At 37.8% G+C, this 8,037-nt stretch overlaps 1 protein-coding gene across 2 annotated transcripts in view; it reads right to left on the reverse strand.

The window, feature by feature from the left end:
• Positions 1 to 8,037, reverse strand: part of LRRC4C (leucine rich repeat containing 4C) — a 712,446-nt gene that overhangs the window by 516,602 nt on the left and 187,807 nt on the right. For both annotated transcript variants that reach the window (XM_019627148.1, XM_019627147.1), the window contains exon 2: positions 4,205 to 4,341. The gene's annotated coding sequence lies outside the window, so the exon portion shown is untranslated. The remainder of the gene's footprint in view (positions 1 to 4,204; positions 4,342 to 8,037) is intronic.

Here is an 8,037-nt window from a genome sequence, read left to right on the forward strand (position 1 = left end):
TCTAAGTGTGAACACAATGAAACACAAAGCAGAGACACTAATGCTAAAGACAGAATCTTTGCAATTTACATACCAAAAAATAACAAACTTAATACAGAATCATGAGGCCCAAATTGCCAACCATAAGGAAGGGGAAATGTATCATCTTCTAATATTGTTTTACTGGACATAAATGAACAAAGAGTTCTTTTATTGCATTTGTGTCATCAACATTTCAAAATTCAGTGGGACTTTCGACATAAACATACAATCAAGAACTGAATTATTATATTTATAATGGCAATATCCTATCTGGTGCCTTCAATCAGAGACATGATAAATAATCACAATTCATATAACTCAATAACAAATGTGTTAACATATTGATTTCTAAAAAGGAATGGATGTCAGTATATATCTTTCTTTCATTCACTCTCACAATCTATTTCCTAATATGTTTTGAAACAAAATCTAAATTTAAACATGCTTACAGTACTCTAGCCGACATTAAGCCCACTGGCCTAGAAAATCATCAACATAAGAAGAAGTTCAGGGCATATGATTATGTACATTCCACAACTGTTTCAACCATGTTTTCAGAATAAGCTTCACTTTAAGGAAAATCATGACTTTTTTTTTTCATTTATTCATTCTTTGAGAGGCAAAATAACATTACAATCATCTGCAGTCATTATTACGTCCTATGGGCTTAGTTCAAATCCAGGCTGTCAATCGCTGACTTTGTCACCTTGAGATAGTTACTTTCAGAGTTGATTCTTCATCTGTAAAAGGGTATAGTAATGGTGTTTAACTAAAAGGATTGTTGTCAGTAGTAAATGAGATAACCTGTGGAAAGCAAAAAGCACTACTTCTGACATATGACAAATCATTAACTAATGGTGGTTATTATTCCTCCCTTATCCAGAGCATTTTTGGAATGCCTACTAAATGTCACAGACTCTGACTCCATTGGGCCACATACAGATGAACAGCAATTCTCTGAGCTTCACTGTTAATAGTATATGTGTCAAATATAACCTCTGTTGTCACACACAACCCTAAACCTGAAGAAACCAGAACTTCCTCAAAGAGCAGTGAGTAAAAGGGACCCATATTCCAGAGTAATTTATTTAAATTTGGTGGGAGGAAGGATTAACGAAGCATCCATATTACAGGCAAGTCTATAAATGGGCAATATGTACATTGCACAGGCTGACTCTTAGCATTTACAGCCACCCAATGAATGGAGGTTCACTTTCAAATGACTGAATACATAAAAGTTACAAATCAAGCTAATGGATTGCTAAATAAAGCCAATCTATCACCTTCAGGATGGCCTATAAGGTTATTTTCCAACTTAGAATTCTCAGATGCCTTGGAGTTTTCTACTGGTACATGGTAGCACAAGCTGAGGTAGTCCTTGGGGCCCACCCCTCTCCCTGCAGCCCACCCTCCAAGCCCTCCTACCTGCTAAGTTCAGCTTTGTATAAGGGACATCATGTATAAGGGACACCATGACACACTAATCCACAACTCCAAGCTCCAACCCTATACCCTACACAAAGGCACTCTTGGTCTTACAGGGATGCACTGCAGTAGTGATATCTGCTCTCAGGGGGATACACCAAGGGAAGAGTCCCATGCGGGCCCTGAGAAAGAGTGTAGTAGGTAGGGAATTCCAGGTCTTAATTAACATTAAGGCATGGTCTAGAGGTAGTTAGGGATATAGGTGGGCACATGCCCTTATGAAGCCCATGTCTGTGAAAAGAGAATTGGATGAAAAAATCCTGCTTGTGTCCTTGTAAAGGGTGGAGTCCAGGGTAGGGACCTCTCTTGCTTGAGTCTCCGTGTAGTCGTGGTGTGGTGAGGATCAGGGCTCGGAGCCAGGTCATCTAAGTTCAGATTCTGCTTCTGTTACTTAACAATTAAGTAATCTTGGGCAAGTTATTTAACCCCTATGCCTCAGCCTTTTTTATCTGTGAAGTGAACATAATGATAACACTCACTTCATAGTACTTGTGTGAGGATTACATGAGGAGTTAATACACATATAGCAGTTTAAAAGGACTTAGCACAGAGTATGTGCTCTATAAACATAAGTGATTAGCTATTATTAGTAGTAGAAATAGTAACAGTGATGTTGTTGGTAATAGTGATAGTAGTAACAAAGAACTAGTTCTGACATAATTTAGTAAATTTGATCTCCTAAAAATAGGAATGCAATATGGCTTTTATTTGTCTTGTTTTGTTTGGAATAAGAGACAATAACTAAGATTTATTTAATTATCATGTAAGTCCTTGCTTTACGTAAGTAATTATTGTTTGGTTTCTGATTCTGGACACTTAACAGATGGATCCAACCTAGACATACCTCCCATTTTGAAATAGATTTGTTGGATATAAATCTAAGAAAGACAACAATAACAAATACACTGCTCTGAAGGAAAAAAGGTGAAGGAGAAACTGCCAGATGTGAGAAATGAAGAAAAATATTTAGCCACAGGGATGAGCTAAATAAAAAGACGCATATCTGAATAGAGTCAGGCAAAAGGCTCTAGCAGCAGAAGAAATCTCTATTAATTGCCACACAACTGGAAAGGATAGCATATATAAATGTGAATGCACATAGTAACAACATGACACCAAAATATACTTAGCTAATGATGACAGAACCAGGAGAAGAGACGATCCCACAATCACAGTGAAGGTTTTAACACACCTCAGTCACAGACAGAAAAAAACATTGATTGCAAATATTAAGAGAAATAGAAATAGTACCTATGAAGAAATCATTGTTTTTCATAAAATCTAAAACAAGTTCTAATCCTCCTGATGATTTTGTCTGATTAAAATATCAAGTTTATAGAAGATTTGAACTCAATGAATAAACAATCTAATTGGCATATATACGACAATTAAGTCTGGCAATTAAGTTCAAGAACTTGCTACCATATGCTTACATTGGCAGCACTGTACAAACAGCTCAGTAAGGTTTCATAACCTTGGTACATCAGTGTCTCACAGCTGTGTTCGTGTCGATGTGTGGCGGTGTGTTGCTGAGTGGTTGTGAGTTTTTGTGTGCCATCGCAAACATGTCTGAGCTTGACTTAAAGCAATGAACAAATATTAAATTTCTTGTTAAGCTTGGCAAGAGTGGACGTGAAATCAGGGACATGTTAGTCCAAGTTTATGGGGATAATGCCATTAAGAAAATGGCAGTGTACAAATCGATTAAATATTTTTCTGAGGAGAGAGAATGTGTCACTGATGATGAGGAGTCAGGGCGGCCAGTAATGAGCAGAACTGACGAAAACATTGCAAAAATTCATTGAACTGTGTGTCAAAACCATCGGCTGACTGTGAGAAGCATAGCAGGCCAAGTAAACATCAATAGAGAAACAGGAAAATCTGAACTGAAAATCTTGGCATGAGAAAGGCGTGTGCAAAAATGGTCCTGAAGGAGGTCACCGATGAAGAAAAGCAAAGGAAGGTCGAAGTTTGCCAAGACCTTTTGGAGAGGCAAGATGATATTTTGGGCCATGTTATCACTGGTGATGGAACATGGGTGTAANATTGATGGCACACTTAGCTACAGAAGACACTAGAACTCATGCCCCCACCTCACAAACCGCCACTTGTTTGAGTCACTCAGACTTTCATTCTCCCGCACTGGTTCACTGAGACAAGTCCAACTTTCCCAATAGTTTCCCAACGGAAAAATATTTTTATGCTGTCACCACATCAAGGTTTCCAACCTTACCAGGTTTTCAAGGGGAGAAGAAAAAGCTGGCTACTTTTCCCAAACACTTTGGTCCATATTAATGACCTAACTGCTGCCCCCGTTTCGATAAAGGAGGGGCCATCATCATTCGTCTGCTTGTTTCATTCTGAAACCCGGGCAGGTCAATCTGCCACCCCTTCTGCTTCTGAGGCATGCAAAGCAACGTCCCTCCACTCTGCATAAATCATTACCAGTAAAAGTTTTATGAGGTGGGTACTTTCTCCTCTGCTTCCTCCTTTTGTAACTGACTGAAGTGCAAATGAAAAAGATGAAGTGGCCAGACATTTAGCCATATGTTGGCATCCACATGGGTACATTTGGGAGAGAAGAGAAACTGTCAGCTGTACTGAAGGGATATTAAAATCATCTGAAATGCAATTAACAACCCTGCAGTCCATGACTCTCCGAAGGAGTCTGAGGGAGTAACTTGTACTTCTCACTTACCTCTGGCAAACTGTCCATGAACTAGCTTCCCTGTTTGCGAAGCTTGAATCCAGTCAATTTACTGAGAGTCCAACGCCGTTTCAGGATGTTTCCATATTGTTAATCCATATAGGTTATCTCTTCATGTCCAGGAACTCCTATATAAAACAGAATAAAANGTCATGATTGAGATAATGAAACATAGCTGTAACTACAAAACTATATTCTGTTAAAAATATATCTATAAAACAAATCTGGCAATATTGCTTTTGCATACCTGAGTTTGTGCAATGTCTCAAAAATGATTTAAATCAAATTAGGTGAAATAGCTTTAGAATCTTTTCCTGAGGCAAGAGAAGAATTATAACTAATTATAACCATAGCACCTGTATTTAAATGTACTAATATTGCAATAGAAAAACTGATACTTCCCCAAATATATTCCACATATATACCCATGATTGTTATTGGTGTGTCAAGATTAAATAACTTTAAATTAAACATGAAAAAAAAGATATTGGAAAGAACTACCCAACTGACAAATTAGGAGACTTTAGGGATTTGGAAACATATGGTAATCGACTAAATTTAAGGCTTGTATGTGTTATCTTAGCTAGGGGTCAGTTAAAATAACCAACTTCCTCCTGAGGGGCCTCCATATAGTTACGAAATGCTATTCCAAAATATTTAAGATGCTGTGAAAATGCAAAGAATGAAGAAGCACCTTAAATTTACATTGCCATCCATGGTTTTTACCAAATATTCAACTTTCCTTTAGGCCAAAATGTTTAGCACATGAATGATTCCAGTTACCAATGCAAACTATTTAAAATGTAGATGCACTCATCACCAAAATCTGAATTTAGCAGATATTAGTATTTTCCAAACTACCAACATATGTTAGGGCCAGAGGCTCTTTGTAAATTAACTATTTAATACTTTTGCACAAATATGTTCCCTACATGGTAAGGGGAAAATTAGCACTCATCAATTGGTGTTTTCACATTCTATGAAGATCTCAAATAGAATGCAGAGACATATGCTCACTATACCAGCATTTAATCCTGACTGCTGCATTTAAAAAAAAAGAAAAGAAAAAGTTTAAGGGCTTTTTTGTTGTTTTTTTTTTACTTTTTCTTTCTATTGAAAAACCGCCCAAAACTAATAAGAAAATCTATGTTCCACCAATTAGTTACGTAAACTTAATTAGCTGAATTCTTTGAAAGTTAGTCCCTTGTGGTGGACAAACTCTTAGGTGACCCCCAATGAGTCAAATCTTTACATAATCCACTTCCCTTGAGTGTGGTCAGAATCTGAGGCTTGCTTCTAGTCAGTAGACTATGACGAAGGTGATGGGACAGTTCCTCTGGGATTACGTTACATGACAGAAGACTGCATCCTTGCTGACTGTACAAAGAGACGATCCTGCTGGGCTTGATGGCATAAGCTGCCATATAGTAAGACAGTCTGTGAGAAAGCCCAGAGGAGGGACTTCTGGCAAGGAACTGTGGTGCCCTCAAAAAGTGGAGTGCCACCCTCAGCTGACAGCTCAGTCCTACAGTTGCAAGGAAATGTGCCAACAACCACAAGAGCGTGGAAGATTTCCAGCTTCAGGAAGGAACACAGCCCAGCAGACGTGTCAACTGCAGCTTTGTTGCACAATGAGCAGAGGAACCCCAGGTAAGCTGTGCCCGACTTCTGAGCCACAGGACTGTGTGATGATAAACGCATGTTGTGTTAAGAGCTTAAGCTTGTGTATTCTACTATGCAGCAATAGATGCTTCAAACAATTACCCTTCTGTGAAAAAGTTGGGTTATCAGGAATTCTCAGTTCTGGGCATGCATTCCAATGATCCAAATTGCTTTTATTTTCTTTTTAAATTAATAAATTAATAAATTAATAAATCAGTCAGAATTGACTGATCAGAAAAATTTGAGAGATCAGCCTGAGATATACTCATTTTTCAAAAATTCCCAGTTGATGCTGATGACAGTGATCTAATTTATAAGATCCTGCTAGTTATAAGTACATTTATAAATGACAATTGGCATCCAAATGTTGTACACTTACTTCTGCTCACTTTTGTGTACAGTAAATCACACATGGTATTTGCTGTAGCTTCAGAGACCAACTTTTAAAACAATAAAATTGTTGTGCTTGATAAATGTATCTATATCTGGCCATCTTTCAAACCAATATGTTCTCAAACAATGCATGGTCATTTGCTTTTGAGGGAGAGAGGGAGAGAGATTCAAACACATACATTTTAAATGACCTACACACAAATAATGGCTACAACGGAAGTTTTGGGGGGAAAGGCACATGTTAGTACTTTATTTCTCTTGTCTCTAAAACCAGAATTTCTCATCCATTCCAACTCCTGCTGGACAAAATTTGTATTTTCTCCTATTTTTGGTACCAATATCTGAGCAAAGCTCGGTTGCTCACCATCATCAATCTACAATGAAAGAGGAAACCACAGGTAAAGAGAGGAGACACTGAATCTTGGCGAACTCTCAGCTCTAAGTTCAAGTTCGATCTCATATTTTAAAAATAATGGCCCAATGGAATACAGCATAGAGAGTTTGTCTTTCCTCCATTTGCTTCTAATTTATATTTGTCCAAAAGCCAAGACACTGTGGAGAAAATCTGTAGAAACTATGGGACTAGATGAATTGATTCTTGTGTTTTGTCTTCAAAGAAGGGGGATAACAGGAGTGGAAAGAGCATCTCATGGTCACTTCTAAGAGCTCATACCTCAGTTTGATCCTTCATTTCATGCGCTAACCTCTGTACCTCTGGTTCAAAACCCAATGGTGGTTGTATTTTTAAAGGCAGATCTAAATCCTGAACAGGGGTTGCCCTCTTTTGAAATGGGGTCAAGCGGCTTTCTTGGCAGATTTCCTGTAAGCTTATTTATTATATTGCTGAAAAAAATCAACGAATAAATGAATGCATCCTGCCTGCCATTCTCCTAGTCACCATCCCCATGCAGAATTCAGAAAAGCCAATTATCATGTACTATGCTTGAATGACTTTTTAGGAGTTCAGAAGGCAGCCTGCTAGAAACTCAAGCGAAGAGTTTTCCTCTTATTAACTCAACAATAAACCAAAAATGTTAGAAGAGAAGAAGCAAATATTTTGCAGTCTCATCTTCCAAGTCAAAGAAAAAACAACAGAGACTCATTTTTCCCTGTTTATAGACAATGGGCCTGCTTTGGGAATCTTTAAGTAGCCATTTCAAATGGAAAGCTTGGTGGGTATTGCTTTTTGTCCCCATCCCCTCACTTTTCGGCACTATTCCTTTCCCTCCTTGCCTCACCCCAAGTCTACTATTAATCTGTTTTGTTGTAGCCGCATTTGGAATACACATTGCCCTTTTGTCAGCACTCATGTGCTTTCCACTCAACAACACCCTTTATTGTGTTTCAATCAGCCTTTGTACTCACAATAACTCCGATAATAACTTCAGATTCATGTTTCAAACTCTTGTTGGTTTACACCACTTGGCACGTTGATGAGGGAATATCATCTGCCACTTGTACTTCTTTTCTGCTCTATAAATATTTATGTTTCATCTAAATCTCTGCTGAATAAACTTACTTTTCTAACTATGATACAGAATCTAACATCTCTCCCCAGGATACTCTCACTTAACATTGAACTAATTATAGAAACAGTGGATATTATATCTCTTCTCTTATAATAAACCCAGCCAACCACACCATATTCTCAATGTCACTAGAACATTTAATTTCTTTGATAATAGCTTTAATTGTTGCTAAGAACAATATTTTCCAGAGCCCTACCATTTCATCACCAACAGTAAGATTTGCTTCTTTTTCCAGGAGCA

This window comes from Hipposideros armiger, unplaced genomic scaffold, assembly GCF_001890085.2.
Source record: "Hipposideros armiger isolate ML-2016 unplaced genomic scaffold, ASM189008v1 scaffold_715, whole genome shotgun sequence".
In the NCBI taxonomy this organism is placed as follows: domain Eukaryota; kingdom Metazoa; phylum Chordata; class Mammalia; order Chiroptera; family Hipposideridae; genus Hipposideros; species Hipposideros armiger.